The sequence below is a fragment of the Equus caballus genome, chromosome 13 (genome assembly GCF_041296265.1).
Source record: "Equus caballus isolate H_3958 breed thoroughbred chromosome 13, TB-T2T, whole genome shotgun sequence".
NCBI classification, from domain to species: Eukaryota; Metazoa; Chordata; class Mammalia; order Perissodactyla; family Equidae; genus Equus; species Equus caballus.
The window spans coordinates 45177680-45196723 of record NC_091696.1 but is presented as its reverse complement, the minus strand read 5'-3'; the positions used below and the strand labels follow the sequence as shown (position 1 = coordinate 45196723).

The following is a 19044-nucleotide window of genomic DNA, read 5'->3' as shown; positions in this document are numbered from 1 at the left end:
TTTTTAAGGAAAAAGAATCGGTAACTGGAATGGGAGGAGCAGCAAATGGGTTTCCGGGTGCAGGAGCCAGCGTCCTGTGGGCAACAGGACTGGAGTGAGCAGGGGAGGGAGGGGGAAGGGGAGGGAGTGGGGGAGGGGCAAGGCATTGTCGGGGGAGGGGAGGCTATGGAAGTTCTGCACACAGAATGGAGTATCCGGGGCTCAGTGAATTTCAGGTTCTAAAGGCTGATAGTTGCCGGGATGAGGGATGGTACTCCCAGAAATGTCCATCTAGACCTCCGATAACAAACAGGACAGCCATGAATTGGCATCTCCTTGCCGCCTCTTAACTAGGAATGCTGTCCTGCTATGCCTTGGTCCAATGTTGGCGTGAAGTGTGTGTGTGTGTGTGTGTGCCGCACATCTACCCCTGGGTGTGGAGAAAGCCCTGCCAGTGTCTCACTGGCCCGCCCTCCCCCAGAAGCAACATTTGACTTGCCATTGACGGTGGGACATCACCAGCAGGGTCTAACGGTGAAGAGAAGCCACAGGACCTGCCGTCGGGCAGTGTAAGGGTCCCCTCCTCCCCTTCCCTTCATAAAAACTCAAATCCCCACCGCCGGGAGCCCAGCCCCGCAGCTGCTGCTAAAGGAAGCTGCTTCGGCGTCTGTGCCATCGCCATTCCATGCGAGAGAGCAGGAGGGGGAGCCAGCTGCTTCCCGCGGGGAGAGAACACGATGTTAAGATGACCGCTGGGCCCTCGGCCCACCCGATTCTAGTCCCACCCTCGGGCGTTCTTCCTACAATTTAAACCACGGCCCCGTTCTCAGCCTGAGCTGGAGCCTTTTCCCGGAATTGTAGGCAAAAGGACAATCCCAAGGTGGGGGGCCTTTCCAAACAGACCTGAGATGTTTGGCATCTGGGGGCCCGGGGTAGATCCCCCACCCAGAAGCGCTCCACCCACAGCTCCCGCTCAAAAGGCCAGGGAGCCTGGGGCACTGACCCCGGGGAAGGCCACACTGCCAGAGGGACTCCAGGGCCCACTGGAGCTGGCAGCTTAACCCCAGGCTGGCTGGAACCCAAGCCCCTCCCACCGCCCACAGCAGTCGGAGGGGACAGCGGCGTTGGCCTCTGTTTTCAGGAAGGCAGAGGTCAGCTCAGCCTCCTGCCCTGGCATCTGGACAGCAGCCAGCCCGGAATATCCAGGCCTGAGTCTTTCATCCATTGGAATAACCACAACATCAACAATAATGATAGCTAACCTTTGTTGCCTAGTGTGTACCAGGCACTCTTTGAGCTCTTTACATGTATTAACTTATTCATTCCTCACACAAACACTCTGATGTAGGTGCTATGATTAGTCTCATTTTACAAGTACAGAAAATAAGGCTCAGAGAAGTTAAGCAACTTCCCCAAGGTCACACAGCTAGTAAAGGCTACAGCTGGGATTTGAAACCAGGCATCAGAGAAATCACCATGTGGCCCATCCTGTCTGGGCTTTCTCTTCCCTTCTGAGGTCCTGTTACTTTAAGCCCTGATCAGGAGATCGGTCCAAATTCCTGGGGCCACATGTGGCTTTGGATGCTGGCCGTTGCTAAGTGTCATTATTCTGGGGCCCAGGAATTGGGACACGCTCGGTGGAGCAAGTTGGCGACAGGGAAGCAGAGAACACAAAGTCACCCACGAGTCCTGCAGGCTGAAAGTGAACGTAAGGTAAACACCTGCCAGTGAGGTGACAGCCCTGTCGTAAGGGTAGGCAAGGACTATGGTCCACTTTGCAGGCGAGAAGTCAAAGTTAAGGATTTGTCCACATCATCCAGGTATCAGGCTCAGACTGCAGTTTTCTGGTTGCTAGCCTCTGGCTCATTTTTTTAAAATGGAGCAATTATTCACTCCATGAGCATTCACCGAGCACCCACCATGTACCGGGCCCTGGTGATGCATGGATGAGTCAGGCAGGCTCCGTGTCCCCTGGGAGCTGCCCAGTACACAAAGAACGGGGTGTATAAATAAATAAACATGAAACGACACATGTGCTGTGGAAACACCGAGGGAGCTGTGCTGAGCCCTGTGTTGGGGTAGGGCAGTTTTAGAGGCTTCCTGGAGGAAGCGACGTCTAAGCTGGGTCTCAAGGGATAGGCGGTTTCCCAGGCAGAGCCGCGGGGACCGGCTGTTGCAGGCACTGGGAGCAGGACGCTCCAAGGCACAGAAGCATCATAAGTGGAGGCAGCAGGGGGATGGGGAAGGCTTTTAAGCAGGAAAATAATCAGATCTGCCTCTAGAAGAGAAAAAACATCCCACAGTCTGGAGGATGGATTAGAAGCGGGTGTTTGGGGGGAAGCTGGTGGTGCAGCCCTGGTGAGATTGATGAGGGTCTGGACTCAGGCAGGAAGAGGGCGGTGGGCAGCAGGCGGGGACCTGGAGAGCTCTGCAGCAAGTGGCAGTGACAAGGCCCGCAGAGGGGCTGAGGGGTCCGGATGCTGGGGGCCCCGAGCGTGGGCCACCGTGGACGCTGTTTCCACTGACGTGCTTGGGTTGGAGCAGCAGCCGCGCACTTGAAGGATGAGGCAAACAGTTCACTGGGTTTCAGAAATGTCTGGTTTATGATGGTGGAAATGTGTCCAGGCAGTTGGAAACATGGGGGGGAGGGGGGCTGTCACTCCGAAAACAGGAGCTGGGAACGGAAATGCCAGTGTCCCGGGTGTGTGGCTGGGAGACAAGCCACTGGCGGATAAAGAACACCACCCAGGGAGAAAGCCGGCAGAGAGGAGGCGATGGGCGATGGACGAGAAAACGCCGGTGAAGGAGGCTGAGGAGTGGGCACAGCTGTGGAGAAAACCAGGAGTAGATGGGGGGGGTGGGGGGGACTGGAAGCAGAAGCCGAGGGAGGAGAGACCAGAAAAAAGGCATCAGGATGGAAAAAGAGCTCAAATGGCAAACTTGGTAATAATAATGTCAGTGAAATAAACTAAAGCCCTTCTCCATTTTCCTCCCCGGGGTGCCTCCCGCCACCTGATGCTCTCCTGTGCGTGGTGTCATTTCCCTCTCCTGCTGCAGTGGCGGGGACCTGGCACGTATTTGCCGTTCCCAACACTTAGAACAGCGCCTGGTCTATAGACGGGGCTCAAGAAGGATGTTTTGAATGAATGACTGAAGGAATCAGATTTCAAGGAGCTAGAGAGCTAGGAAGAAGTCAAAGAATGGAGCTAGACTTCTCTTTCAAGTTTGAAACCAAAGGAGGAAGACATACTTATCAAGGGCCGAGGGTCCCTTCCCAAAGAGAAAACTCCAGAATTCACTGGTGAATTCTGCCACATGCTTAAGGAAGAATAATGCCAGCTCTACACAAACTCTTCCAGAAACAGAAGAGGAGGGGACACCCCTACTCATGCGATAGGCCTGCCTTAGCCTGATGCCCAAACCAGGCAAGACGGGAAGAGAAAAGAAAAATGCAGACCAATATCCCCCATGTTCATAAGCGTAAAAGGTTTTAGCAAAATTGCAGCAAATCGAATCCTCCTATTAAGAGGTGGAATCGACTTCCCCACCCACCGAACCCTGGCTGCCCTTGTGATTTCTTTTATTGATAAAAGGCAGCAGAAGTGACACTGTAAATTCTGAGCCAAGGCCTCAGCTGGCTTCACGCACTTCCACTGTCTCTGCTCAGCTACCCCACGGACAAGCCCAGCCTGGGCTGCCAGAGGGCAGGAGACCACGTGGAACAGAGACGAGCTTTTCCAGTGGAGGCCGCCCTAGACCAGCCAACTCCCAAAGGACCCACCAGCTGACCACAGACACAGAGAGAGCCCAGCTGAGCCCAGCCCACAGGGCCCACCTGCAGAATCATGAACTAAATCAGGGTTTTCTGTTCCAAGCCATTGCATTTCGGGACGCTTTGTTACACAGCAAGAGCTAACTGAAGGGGGAGACATGGATCCGTTAGAGTCAGAGGTCCCCACAGACAGAAACCATGTCTTACTCCTTTTCGTATCCCCAGCACCCAGGGTTATTCAGCAAATACTTGTTGAATGCCTGCAAGTTTGGCAGCTTCTGCTGAAGACCTAGTAACCGCCATTTTGCCGATGCCCGCTGCCTGACCCCACAATTAGAGGTCAGGCTGGCTGCTCTCCTCCAGGGAGCTCCCTGGAATTATGCCCCCAGCAAACCCACACCCCAGCCCAGAAAGGGTTGGTAGTGGATCTGCAGGCAGGCAACATGACTGCGTGGTGGGAGGCAGGTATCCAACTCGGGGTGCTCCCCAACCCCACAGCCACTACGTTACGAATGTTCTTTCCCTCACAGAGCATCTCGTGTCAGGGACTTTCAAGAAATCCCCAGGAGATCCGTGGCACTCACTCTAAATGCCTTTTCCTCTTTCCTAAGTGACAACAGCTGTCATTTCTGTGGATGGCTTTTGCCGGTAAGCTAAGAACCAGGGATCACTGCCTACAATTCAGCCAGGCCCGAGGAGCCCCAAGCCCAGGAAGCCAGGGCTCAGCTCCGTGGAAGTGGACACAGGAAGGGGCCGAAGGGGAGAAGACGAGCAGGAAGCAGTGCGTGCAAACACAGTGAGAGCCCAGGTGGAGCCGGACTGACCGGCCTGGAGCCGAGCAGCATAACCACTCAGTGCCTCAGTTTCCTCATCTGTAAAATGGGGCAGACAATGGTACGCCTACCTCCCAGGACTGCTGGAAGATGATAGAGCCAGAGCGCTTAGAACAGCGTCTGGTGCATGGCAGGCGCTGTGTATGTACACCAATCACGGCCAGCATCACGGTCCAGGGCTTTCTTAGAACCGCCACCCCCAGGCCTCTCCCGTCCCCACATGGCCAGGGTTCTCTCCTCCTGTCCACGGCCACCGCTCTCAGGCGGCAGTCACCAAGTGGAAATAAAGCACCGAGCTGTCTCCAGGGGAGAGAGAAGTACAAGGAGGACCACAGGCAGCTCGGGGCGTGTGGACAATGTGGGGACATGTGAGACACGGTCCCTGCTAGGCTTACGTTGACGTTTCCCCAAACGAGCCATCTCTGCACCGCCTTCATTATGTCAGGCGTACCAGTGTACCCCCCATGTTACTAGTGGCTCGCTCGCTTTTTAACCTTACATCTTTATAAAAGGAAACCTTGTATTGGGACTGAAATGGAAAGTCAGGGTTGCCTGCCATAAACAGAGGGAGCTGGGAAAAAGAAATACAATGACAACAGAACAATGTTACTAGATTCCAGCTGGAAACGGTAGCCGCTGACAGCTCTGAGCCCAAGGCCAGCTTTCTCTCTCTTGGCTGCAACAGGACATCGCACGTGTTTGGGAAGTTTTAAAGACGTCTTAACACAAAGCTGAGATTTTTCTCCTTGAAAGGGTGGAAGGGAATTTAAAAGGGAAGCATTTAAAATGGACTCTGTTTTACTTAATGCTGTGTGTCTGGTTCACCTAAAGCATCTGTAACCATTAACCTTATGTGTCAACCGGGCTGGGCCACCATGTTTCTGTGAGGGTGTTTGGCGATGAGAGAAACATTTAAATCTGTGGGCTGTGAGAAAAGCAGATTGTCCTCCATAATGTGGGTGGGCCTCATCCAATCAGTTGAAGGCCTGAATAGAACAAGAAGGAATTCAGCCAGTAGAGGGCCTTTAGATTCAAACTGCAACGTCAGCTCTTCCCTGGGTCTCCAGGCTGCCTACCCTGCAGTCAGTCTCCACAACTGCATGAGCCAATTGGTTCTGTTTCTTGGAGAACCTTGACTAACGAGCATCCCTCCATCAGGGTACCCAGCCCATACAGACCCACTAACCCGAGAGCTGGCAGTTCGTGCCCTGAACTGAGGGTTTAGGGGAAGTGACAGGAAGGGATTCCCTCCATGAAACACTCAAGACCAGGGCAGATGCTGAGCCAGCTGGGAAGCCATCCCCATGAACTTGGCATCACACTGCGACATTTTCCCACCAGCAGGCTCGAGGGCGGTAAGGTCACCCTGCCGGAAAGAAAGGCAGCCCCCAAAACCTCAACCTTTCGACTGGGGCACCTCTGATGATGTTGCGTCTGCAGCTATGACACTGTCCCGCCGTGGAATTGGGAAAGTGACCCCACACAATGAGAATCGCGAACTCATGCAGTCCTGGCTGAAAGGGGCCGTGTGAGCCTGCAGAGTCACCCCTGTCCACAGCCGCTGCCTGGATTATTTTCATAGCCTCCGGTTTCCATCTGTCTGTGCCCTGGGACTGGGGACCTCGCCACTTCCCGCCCTGCATCTGATAATTGGGCCCTCAACTTTAGAACAAGGTTTTCCAAACTTCAGTCATTTGCCTGCCACCTTCTCAAGTACCACGGTGGACTCTCCTTCATATTTGTCTTTAAATAAACCCACTCTCTAATAGAAATGCATGTATTTTAAAAAAGAAATCTTTTGGCTCCTGAAAATGGAAAACCAGCATCAGCTGCCACAAATAGAGACTGACTGTGACAATAAATGGTGCCCCCACCCCCAGGTTCACAAGTTCTGATTCGACGCTGTTGTCTGCCTCAGGGCTGAGCTGGAGCTCTGCTCTGTCTGGTTAAGGAAGGGAATTAGGGTCACAGAGGCGTTAAACACGTGAGCACCCACTAAGATTCTCCCCCAGAGAGACTCAGAAGAGTTGAAAAAGAATTGAAGAGGGAATCACTTTCCCACTGAGTGATTCGATGTCATTTAATGTCGTGTCCGCTGCCACCTAAAACCATGAGTCCCACCCTGCAGCAAACAGCATAGAGACGCCTCTCTCTTCCACGGATCCTGATTCCATCTTCGGTGGTCCCCACCCAGGGACCCACAGAGTATGTGCCTCCCTTCCTCCCACGCCCCACCCCAGCCCACTCAGCTGGGCCCAGCCTGTCCCAGAGCCTTCGGGGGGGCCGCGCTTAGAGCCGGGAGCCCTGGCCCCCAGGAACCGGCTCTAGACCTGTAGGAATCTCACCAGCAGAAGCTTCTTAGGAGCCAGAAACTAGACAGGACTAGGCATTGAACTAAAATCTTGAGAAGCAGAGAAACTGGAGCCCTCATACACTGCCGGTGGGAGTGTAAAATGGTGCAGCCACTTCGGGAAACAGTGTGGCCGCTCCTCAAACAATTAAACATAGAGTTACCACAGGACCCAGCAATTCCACTTTTAGGTTTATACCCAAGAGAAATGAAAACACATGTCCAACAAAAACTGGTACAGGAATATTCATAGCAGCATTATTCATAAGAGTCAAAAGGTGGCAACAACGCAGACGTCCATCAACTCATGAATGGATAAACACAATGGGTTATGTCCATACAATGGAATATTACCAGGCCATAAAAAGGAATGGAGTACTGATACACGCCAGGACGTGGAGAAATCTTGAAGATATCATGGGAAGTGAAAGAAGCCAGACCCAAAAGGCCACATATTATGATTCTATTTATATGAAATGTCCAGAACAGGCAAATGTACAGAGGCTGAGGGTATCTGTGGTTGACTAGGTCTGAGGGGATGGGAAAATAGGGGGGTGACTTCTAAAGGATACAGGCTTTCTTTTTAAGGAGATAAAAATGTTCCAAACTTGACCGTGATGATGGCTGCACCTATCTATGGATATACTAAAATACGCTGAATTGTACACTTTAAAAAACTCACTTGAAAAGAGATTTTAAAAAATAAAACAGGGGACCTCTGAGTTCATTGGGGGCTGGTATTTCAACACCTCCATCCCCCCAGGTCTGACACCACAGGACACCCAAGACCCCCCGCGGCCTCTGATGTCGGGGGAAAGGTGGAAACCACAGGTCAGGAATACACACCTTGAGCTGGTCTGAGCGAGGAGCCCTCGCGCCCTCCACAGGGCCCAGAGGCAACCAAGGTGCAGCCACAACCGACCACTCGCTCCCAGGGCGGGGACTGAGCCAGCCCCTCGCTTTCCAGGACGCCCCAAGAAGTGGGCAGCATGTGACCCCACTTCCCAGCCATCTGTCTCGACTAATCAGAGTATACAGTAGGCGCTACTTGAGGACATGAGGTCATGGACCATTCAGTCCCCGCCCTTACCGAGTGCCCACAAGAATGGCTGGGGATGGGTTAGTACCCCAAACCACCGTCCTTCTTTCTCCCCAACAGACCGAGCTCACTCCCCCTCAGGGCAGCACGATGTTTGCATGAGCCGTTTCCTCTTTCTGGAAAGTTCTGAGACCTTGGAGGGGCTGGGTTCCTCCCTGCCTTCAGCCTCAGCTCCAAAGTCCCCTCCTCAGAGAAGCCCTCCAGGGCCATCCAATCTACGTGAGCCCCGTTTCATTTTCTCCAAATCACTAAATAAGGTCGGCTATTTTCTTAGTGATCTCCACCCACTTCTTTTTTCTGTCTTGTCCCTCTAGAGTGGAAGCTCTCTGCAGGGAGGATTTATGTCCGTCTGGTCACTGCTGTGTTCCTGATGCCCAACACAGTGCCTGGCACACAGCAGAGCGAAGGATGGTTAATCTTCGGGGACTCTCTCTGCCACTCCAGGCCTCACCAGGAAGGACCCCAGGAGGGGGGAGGTGGTGAAGACTGGCAGAGTCTCTGGTGAGAGGGTCTGGGGAGAAGGCTCAGCGTCCTCCTCTCCCTCAGAATCCCATGGCCTCCAGCTCTCGAGGACGGGTGGGCCTCAGCACAGGAAGCATGAATATTTCGAGGCCCACCATCTCCTGCCTGAAAATTGGCACCTGGGATGGACATAGGGGGCGCTCAGGCCAGGCTCCAGGACACCCCTGGGTGGGTACACCACAGTGCGGTCTGCAAGCCCGGGGCATGGGGAGCATGACTTCCCAGGCATCTCTGGGGAGGGGCTTCTCCAAATTCTCAAGGGAAGGGAAAGCAGTGACAGCCAACACTCAGGGCAGCTGGGGCGGGGGGGCGGGGGCACACGATCCAGGAAGGGGGGCCTGGGTAGGACACCAACAGCGTCCACACCACGCCATTATGTCTGCCCTGTCTGGGTACCACTTCTACGACTCATTACCCATAATTGTCTTTACAACACATTAGCTGAACTCGATTAATCTTGAAATGTGTCTTACTCCATAAAAGGAAAATCGGCATCACCAGCCAAGCGATTGATATCTCAGTAACACACTTTAGAATAAATATGAGCGAATTACAGTTTGTAACCCGTCTGCATGCTATAGAAACTGTCTCCAAATGCCTGTCGGTGTGCAGACCACACTCTGGGCATGTCGATGATTAAGCCTCTCTCGGGCTCTGGGCTAGAAGAATGTGACCCCATGTCACACTGATATTAACGGACGCTGACCATGCCACTTGGGCCTGACACGGCTCCAGCAGAGCCAACTGCAGGAGGGAGAGGGAGCAGCTGCCGGGCCCCGGTTATCTCTCATGTCCCCAGAACCCCTCCCCCCTCTCCCCTCCTCTTCCCACCCCGGGGCAGCCTCCAGCTGGCTCCTCACCCAAGGCGTGGGGCCCCCCTTCTGTCTCCTCCTCTGGGGTCTGCTGAAAAGTGACTCATGTCAGCTATTCACCAACAGAGATTTACCGAGCACTTCCTGCACCCCTAGCTCTGTGCGGGATGTTGGGGATCCCCTGGGTGCTCATGAGAACCAGCCCCTGCCCCAGCAGCCCTTGCCTCATTCCAACAAAGACCACCAGAAGTAATGGAACTGATTACCGTTTAGACAGGGGGTTCCTATCTAAGGCAGACAGGATTCCCAGAATGCCCTTCTCCATTCCACACACACCTGACATCTGCCAATCAAGATGGCTTTGGCCAGGGTCCGGGTGAGCGTGTAGGTCTGCCCTCTGTGACCAGGCTGTTGAGGGAAAGCTCATGTCGTCCAGGGACCCTCAGGGCTGAGATGGCTGACTTTGGAGGAAAACGCTGGCACCCAGGACCCACCAGAACATCTGCAACAAAGGAACTTTCTCGGCCCCAAGGACCAGGATTCTTTCCAAAGAAGGATGCAACATCTACATTTAAAAAGAGGGATGTGACGGGCATACATCAAATGGAGCAGGGCCTGTGGGGTCCACGAGACTTGGATTCAAATCCTGACACAGCCACCGTGTGATTTTAAACAAAATTTTTGACTCCATTTTTTCGTCTATAGAACAGGGATCATAATGGTCCCTGCCTCGGAGGGTTGATGCTCATTTTAAACGAGAGGAAGGATGTGAAACACTTGGCCCGGTGAACTGATCGGCACCCTGTAAATGCCACAATAATAGCAACGGTAAATTATTATGATTGCTACTGATAACACTGGCAAACTAAGGCATTTCCTGCTGCTTGCAAACACCACCCTCACACACAGCTCGAGACCCAGGTCTTTATGTCTCTCTGAATTTTCTTCAAAGCCTCAGACCCCCCTTCCCAATGGTCTCTTGGACACCTTTCCAGGGACCGTCTGATGGCCCTATTAACACACCCCAAATGTACTCACTTTTGCCCCCTCTTCTCCAAACCGCCACGGGTCTGTCAACAGCACCCAGACAGGAAACCCACTACGCCCACGAGGCATCCACAGTGGGACGTTCCAAGGGGAATGTTCCATGGGGGCTAGAGGGCATCTCTTGAGTTAACTGCCCATTACCTTGTCCCTGGATTACTGCACAGCCCTTAACTACCCATATCCTAAACCACCCCCCCACACACCCCCCCAGAAACCTGCAAAGTTCCCATCGCTTATCGAATTCAGGAGAGACCATTTCATTGTTACTGAACTTCACGCACACAGGTAACTCCTGAGCACATTCTCTCTGTTACAGAGAAGCCTGGAGGCCCTTTGCTGGTCCCTTCCATTCCAGTCCCTGCCTCTCCCCTTCACCGGAGGCAACCACATTGATCCATCTTGATATATCCTTCCAGACATGTTTCCTTGTATACGCACAAGACGTAGGAGGCCATAGGAAAACAGCTAGCTTTTGTTCGTTTTCATGTAAATAGCATATTTTCCCACATCTGGCCTTGCGACTTGCTTGTTTTAAATTCAACAGTGTCTTACAGATCTTTCTGTATTGGTACACATAGATGAATCACGTTCTTTTTAACTTTTGTAAAATATTCCATAATATGATTGATGGACATTTAGATCGCTTTTAGGTGATTTCCACTTTTTTCCTTTCTCTCTCTCTTTTTCGTTCCAACGCTGCTGTGTGAACACCATCACGCCTCCGGGATGTGGAGGGAAGGCCCCCTCGCCCACGGCCTGCCTCTCCCTCCCCAGGTCAATCCCCAGCACCGCCCTGCCTCCACACGCCCTGCGCGGCAGGCCCACTGGACACTCGCTGCTCCCCAGGTGGGGTCTCTGCCTGTGACCTCTGTCCCTTCTCCCACTGTTCCCTTCTGCACACCTGGAACCATCGCTGCTGGGGGAAATTCTAGGGACTCTCCCACGCCCATCGCCAGTCCTACACGCTTTAGGAAACCCTTGCACACCACCACGGGCTTCCCTTAAACCAGCTCTCGTGACCCGAGTCCTGGCACACACATCCTTAGACTCATCAGCCCCGTCACTAGACTGTAGCCTCCTTTGAAGAGAAGGAAATCCCCTTTGCTTGGAGCAGCTCACTGCAGAGTCACTTAATTACACCCATCAAGATGAAAGTGGGCCAGCCAGCCGCTCCCTCGGTCTTCCTTTGGTTCAAGCAAGCCACAAACATCTGAAGCCACTTCCACGTACATCCATATACCGACTCCTCCGCTGCTCAGAACAACCCCCCACAGCATCCAGGCGGCACAGTGACCTTCACTAAAGATGGGGAGACTCTCTCGGAAGCTGAGGGGCAGGTCTAGTGCAAAGCGGACCATCGGGGCCTCTTTGCAGAAGGAGAGCTTGGGTGGGGAGCTCACAGACATTTCAGGATGAGCTGTGCCATCAAAAGTGTGAACCGTGTCCATCCCACCCCAGGTCACGTGACCTCCCAAAAGGCCGTCACTCCAGGGCTAAGATTTCTGCCAAACCCAAGGATCACCTGTGCTAATTAATTAAATCCTTCGATTATTTACAAAACATTTTAAGTTTAACACATCAACTTTAGTTTCACTCTATGCTGTAGTAGCTGCAAAACTCTGGGCTTGTGCGCTGTATGTTTTTTCAAATACCAACCGAGAAAAAGACATAAGTACTCCTTTTCGTTTCATGATGTGCTGCATGCCTTTTAAAATCATCTTGCGTTCCACCAGTGATAACACCCTTTGGGAAACAGTCATTAACATAAGATTAATGAGACAACTTTGGGTCCTATTTATTCACTGCAAATTTTTTTTTTATTAACTTCGATTTAAGGAAAGACAGCTCACCAAAGAAGTTTGTCATCAGTCGCATCAGAAAGAGAAATCTTAGGTGACTTCTCCATTGAGAAAACGAGCTTAATCTTAGACTATCAGCCGTGGCACTCAGGGACTTGTCCGTCTCTCCCTGCTGCATGGTGACAGCTAATTCACATCCACATTTCTCAGGACAATCCTGATGCCAAATATCACCCTGGGGACCATTTCTCCAGCTCTAGACCCAGGAGTCTCCGGAACAGGAATTTGGGCAATCTCTTTGCCCTCAGTTCCGTTTTCGATCTACAGAAGCCCAGCTTCCCAAGGACGGGGAGGCCCCGGAATTCAACTCTCCAGGTCAACACCTTCTCATCAAGCACTGGAGATCCACATGCGCAAAACCGACAGCACGTTCAAGTGGGAAGACGGCTCGCCTCCAGCGCCCCCCTCTCTATATTCTGCCCCAGGATGGACCAACATCCCCAGAGCCTGACAGCTGGGCCCGAGATTGACCCAATGCCCAGTAGGAAGTGATGCACAGCGCCTGAGCACAGCTCCCTGTCCACGGACCTCCCACCAGTGTGGGGGCATGGAAACTCCGCATCCCATGGATGACACACGCCATGAGGGTCCCAGCCTGGAATCCCACAGACCACTCCCCACCCAGTAAGCTCCTAGACCCAGGTCCAGTCCTGGTTCTGCCGCCAACTTGCTGGGTGACCTCAGGGGAGTCACTCCACCTCTCTGTGTGTCCCTGGCTGTCAAACTGGGACTTTCTAAGGCCCTCATGCCCCTGAAATTCTCGGATCTTAGCCCACGGCTGTCCTGAATGCAGAGGGCTCTCACCCATTCCAGGCGTCAGCCCAAGGCTTGGCTGCCTGGAAGGGCCCAAATGACTCTGGAACAGAGCAAGGCTAATGCTAGTGCTGTCGTCACCATCACCGCCAAGCACCCCGGCCCTGGGTATCGGGTTCCCAGCCCGGCACTCTCGCTGGGTGGCAGCTCCGCCTCTGATATTTTTAGACTCCCCCGTGGCCTGTCCCTAACAAGAGCCAGATGCCTCTGACGATTCTTGCCGTGGTCAGTCCTGCCCACATTGCGTTACTTGAGTAATTCCTGCAGGAAGCCAGACTCCACCACTCCTGGGGCAAGAAGGGGAACCTCCTCCTCCCGCCACCCTCACCCCTCCCCCAGCCGCCCCAGGGACAAGCTGAAGGCAACGTCCCAGAGTCAGGCCTCCAGTCCGCCTGTGGTGCCAGCTGCCCTCTTTCCTCGTTCCCGCCACTGCTACTGGCCATCGCCTGCTTTCCAGACCCAGTAAGCCGTCCCCGGGTCCCATCCTCCTGCCCAGGCGTCCCATCGGCGACCTTTAACGGCATCCTCTGGAAGGGCAGTCCAAACACCTGGGACCCTGCCCCACCTTTGGGTAATGCCTGCTACCAGTCCCGCTCTGGAGCTCCCCATGGCTGGGGCGCCCACACCCACCCCGCCGTAGCCCCCCGAGCCTGTGTCCGAGGCCCCACTTGTCCACAGAGCTGGGCCGCGGCCACATGCTGCAGCACACACAAATTGTCTGCCCCGCCAGGAGGGTGGCTGGACTCCCGCTGCCCAGACAAACCCCAGTGACCAGCCCGCGATCCAGCGCCGTCCCATCCGGCCTGGAAAGGCATTCCTATATTCTTGTCCGGACAGACTTCCCTTCCAGGTCATGTCTGGCCGAGTTGCCTATGACAAAGAGCTGAGCTTTGCTCTGCCCCCGTCAACCAGGAAGGCCACAGAGGACGAGGGCGTCAGCACGTGCCTGGGATGAAAAATTGTCCGGCTGAGCCTCCCTGATCACCTCTTGCTGGATAATTGAGTCTGTGCGCGTACGCACGCGGTTTTAGCTCTTGCACCAAAGATAGTACGTGCCAAGCAGAGAAAGGAAACGTAGGTGAAGTATTCACTTCCATTTCAGGAAGAAAGGGCCTTATAAATCACTCGTGTGTGTCGTATGCAGGGGATGGTCGGGAGGACAGAACGGATGTGCCCTGTATTGACAATCAGACACCTCAGAGCCCTTCCAGCCCCTCATCAGCTGGACCTTAACCTGGCGCCATGCCAGCAGAGTGGGTGCAGCCCCTCCCCTCTGGGTGGGGCAGGGCAGTGTCAGCCCCAGAGCCTCCCAGCCCGGCCCTGCCCTCACCCACCCCACTGGCCACCTCTGTGGCTTCCAGCACAAACACCTGTCCCTGGATTTCAGGTGAATCTCAATTTTCCCACTGGAGAGACGCAGGTGGCTCGGGGCCATGTGGCCCGCTCTCTGCCTCCCACCCTCAACGCCCCATTTCCCGGCGGCAGATCCAGAGGCTTCGGTGGGAAAACAGGTTCCACGCCTGCCCGCCACCCCCACACTCTTCCCTCGGCTGCGGGCTGGGCATCTGCCAAGGCTCCCGAGGACATCTGGGCCCCGATTTCCCCAGAAGGCTCTCCCTCCATTTCCCCACAATCCCCCAGGGCATCTCCAGGTGGAAGAAAGGGGAGGGCTTAGGGGGAAAGCGCACGGAGGTTCAAAGTCTGGCTCTTGTCACTTACTAGCTCAGCGACCTTGAGAAACCGACTTGAGGGCTCTGGCCTGGCTTTCTCCACCTGCAACCTGGGAGTGCCGATGGAAACAGCACAGTGTGAGGCTGGCCCGGGGCCAGGCTGCCAGGAGAACCGGAGGGCCGGCCGGGGCTGCAAATGCTCCGTCAATTGCGTTCCCATCCCATCCCTTCCAGCCTCCTGGCGAAACCAGGTTCTCATCCCTTCCTCATGCTCCTTCCTCTTCCTTATCCCAAGGCCAGACTCAGGGGAGAGGTGGCCAGCAACAGTGAGTGGCCTCTGGGATTTCTAACTGATTCAGACGGAAACACAGAGGTGGCTGGAGAGCTTTTTTTAAATTGTGATAAAATATACATAACAGAATATTGATCATTATAACCACTCGAAAGTGTAGAATTCAGTCGCATTAAATATGTTCACAACATCGTGTGACCATCACCACTACCCATCGCCACTACCCATACCCAAAATGTCATCCTCTCCAAGAAAAACTCAGCAGCCACTCAGCAATAACTCCCCCTGGGGGCCCCCATCCTGGGACCTCTCCTCTCCTTTCTGTCCCTATACATTTGCCTGTTCTGGGTCTCTCACATCAGTGGAATCACACAGTATTTGGGCTGAGGGCTTCTTAAGGCCGGCTCCAAGCCTCTTACCTTTCCTCTGCCTGTCACCTTGCCGGCTGGTCTCCGCATTTTCCACACAGCTAAGTCAAACATCACCCCCCACCCCACAGCACACACATCTCTGGAGCGTGGGAGAGGGCATCGCCCCTTTCCCCAAACCTGAAACTGAGCCTTGGTCCAAAGTAAGGGGTGGGTTCTGTGGCCTGGAGGAAGGGCTAAGCTCTGTGGGGTCTCCCTCGGGTTGAGGTGCCACCGACTGATCCCCACTTAGGAGGTCTCCACGTCAGCCACAAATTAGGACCTCCCTGGAGTGTATTTAGGACCCTGGATTTAGGGAGAGTGTATAGTCCCTCAATCCACGAGTTACAGCCTCCTCTTTCTCTGGAATCCATGAGCGGGGCCCTCAAAGCTCCCCCCACGAAGCCCCATCAGAGAGGGGAGGGGAGAGGCGCCATCCTGGCTGCGCCTCCAGGCTTCGCCGCTCCAGACCTAAGGAAGCGGCTCCTCGTCGCTGGGGGGCGCCACGGAGCCGCAGCCGGGGCCGAGGGGGTGTGCTGCCTCGGAGGACCCACCGCCCCAGCCTGGGCGCAGCCCGCCCCGCGAGGCGGGGAACGGTGCGCCGAGGGCGCCGGGGACCTTCACGCGACAAGGGGGCCTGCCGTGGCCTCCGAGAGCCCGGGGGGTGAAGTTGGCGGGGGCGAGGGGAGCCGCCCTGACTCCTCCCCAAACTTTTCCCGCCCGCCTCGGCGCAAAAGGCGAAGGAGACTGGCCGGGGGTGGGGAGGTGGAATTCGGGGTCCCGAGCGGGCTCGGCGCAGGCGGGAAGTCTGCGCCCCGGTAAACCAGCGGAGGAAGAGTGGATTAGGGGCATGGATGGGCCTCGGCCCCTCCCCACCAACTGCAGGGACCTCTCTCGGTCCGGGACCTGCAGGAGGCACGCGCCCGCGCTGCCCCACGGCGCACGGGGCCCGGAACCCCCCGACGTGGCGGCGCGGTCCCCGGGCGCGATCTCAACTCACCGGGCGCTGGCGGCTCGACCGACCGACGGGCTGGGGCGCGAGGCGAGGCCGCCGGGCTGTTTTGAAGCTCTGGGCTGGGACTGTGCGCCCTCCCTCCTCCCCACGTCCCCCTCCTTCCCCGATCCTGCCTCCCGGGGCGTGATGTCAGGAGCCGGGAGAGCGGAGTGGGAGGGACCGCAGGAGGCGGTGGGAGACACTGGAGAGAAAGGGGAGCCCTAGGAGCGCCTCCAGACCCCGCCCGCCTCCCGGCGCCACTTGGCCAAGTTTGGGGCGGAGTCCGCCGCGCAGTTGGGGAAAGAGCGAGCAGCGGGAAGCTCCCGGGAGCGAGGAGTCGGCCTTCGCTGCGCTCGCACTTCAGGTTCCCAGCTCGCTCTCCTCTCCTCCCCTTTTCTCCTCTTCCCTTGGCTAAGGGTTAAGAACGAAATTTGTGGAATCCGATTCCCTGTTTTAGAACCCCTTCTCTGGCACTTTTCTTAACTTTGCAATCATGTACTTAATCTTCCCTGCCTCAGTTTCCTCTTCTGGAAATGGGGGTCACAATAGGACCGCTTTCCTTGCGCGGTTGTAAGACCTGAACGTGGTCCTTCGTGCACACTGCCCGGCTCATAGTAACTGCTCAACAAAGGTTGGCTACTGTTGTTTTTATTATCTGACATCGAGTCCCGGTGGCCGTGGGGGGAAGCGGCAGGGCCACCAGGAACCAAGTCTCAGGACTCCTCCAGAGACACCCCCCCCCCCAGTCACTGCCTCCCCCACATATGCACCCTCACAAAACCCTACCCATATCCTTTGAACCCACAACCCTGGAATTTATTGTCCCTGGAAATGACATCAAAAGACAGGGAACTGCCGTTCTTTCCAGCCTCAGTTTCCCCAGCTGGAAACTGAGAAGGCTAATGTGCCCTCAAGGCTCTAGGGGGATGGGGAAGGAGGCCAGATCTGCTGTGAAAGGGGGGGATTTAGTATACCGGAAAATTGAAGAAATTCCAAAACAGGGGCACAACATGTTACAGGATATTTTAAATTTAACAGGTTAATGTTATTTGCACACACCCCAAAATACAAGTGACTTGTGCCACTAATGAGAATTAGAAACCCTTTTTAAAAATGCTATTTTACTGTGCAGTAGCTGGTCGGGCTGGGACGACGCCATGTTTAAATCTTCTGGGACTTGTCTTTGTTCAGTCCTGTTGGGGAGCCCTCAAGGGGAGAGCCTGTTTGGGTCTAAGTTACAGATCCTTCTGGGATTGGAGACCCCCTGCAAAGGGCCACCCCACCCCAAGGTCTTGAGGTTCCCCTGTTGGTCCAGTGTCTGACCTGTCACATCTCTTTTCATTCTGAAATTCTCTGGCTAGTCAAGACTTTCGTATCCCAAGCAAAGGATTCTTCGTAGGGCTGGAGAGGGGGCAGGAAGGTGTTCATTTGAACTGAGGCCCCGCATAAAGGGGGGAGAGAGTGGGCTCTGGCTGCTGCAGAGGAAGCCAGGCTGGGTGCACCCACCAGCAGGGCCAGCGATGGCTGCCAGTCCCATGGCCACCTGGAGGACGGAGAAAGCCCAAACGGCTCTCCCAGAATGGACAGTCCAGGCAGGGGCTGGAGCAGGTGGGTCTCTGCTATTTGCTGAGTGCTTACTGTGTGCTCCTTTACAAACATCAGCTTCAATATGACACAGCCCGTGAAGAAACTGAGGCTCCGAAGAGCTACCTAATTAACTTGCCCAAATGCAAGCAATGGTGCAGGCGTTCGAACCCAGACTGGCTGCGGCGAAGCCCTCTTCTCTTCCCATTCTACCGCTCCTTACCAAATGCTGACCAGGGGCAAGCCATCATTCCTGCCATCTCCACATGCCACCTGAAGTAGTATTCACTTAATATTTTTCTTTAAATCAACTCTGTTTATTGAACTATATTTATGTAAAAGGAAGCCCTCTATCAGCCTGGTAAACAGGAAACCAGTGCCATCCATGAAAAACAGAAGACTAGCTTACAAATATAAACACGGCCCAGAGAAAACAGTGTAAACACATTCTTGCCAGACCGTTGCCTAAAAGAGTCGGTGAACCCGAGATTTAGGATCTATAGAGAAGGGAGAGCGGCTAGTGCAGGACAGGCCTTAAAGACACAGCGGCAGAAGGAGACTTTCTCCTTCTTGTAATCAGAACTGTTGCAAGATCATCGGAAAAGGGAATCGTGTTCTCACTCCACGATGCAAAGCTAGGCGACACCTCCTCCCTGTATCACCTAAAACCACTGCCCGTGCGCCTGCTGTGGGGCGTGCCCCACACTGGGAAGAACCTGGCCAGACACCAAGCTGCCTCTCCAGGACCCAAAGAAAGGAATGGAGCCATTGCTTCTCTCTCGTTTCCAAACCCTCTGCAGAGCTCCACCTCCCCGTGCCGTTACCTGCTGTTGGCGCGTCTTAGTTTTCTCTCTCTAAATATACACCTGTCTCTCCAGTAAGCTTGGAGGCAGACTCCTGCCTTATATCCACTTGTGTCCCCACCCCTGCCGTTTCAATAATACAAGATTGAAACTTCAACATGGTGTGGGGGAAAGAAGTGTGTTCAATTGAGCTCTGGGACCCAATTCT

The 19044-nt window shown here is 54.6% G+C and overlaps 1 protein-coding gene across 1 annotated transcript in view; it reads right to left on the bottom strand.

Moving 5' to 3' along the window:
- Window positions 1-16845, bottom strand: part of EMP2 (epithelial membrane protein 2) — a 41581-nt gene extending 24736 nt beyond the window's left edge. Inside the window, exon 1 of the mRNA XM_001492290.5 lies at window positions 16456-16845. The gene's annotated coding sequence lies outside the window, so the exon portion shown is untranslated. The remainder of the gene's footprint in view (window positions 1-16455) is intronic.
- Between the last annotated feature and the right edge of the window lie 2199 nt (window positions 16846-19044).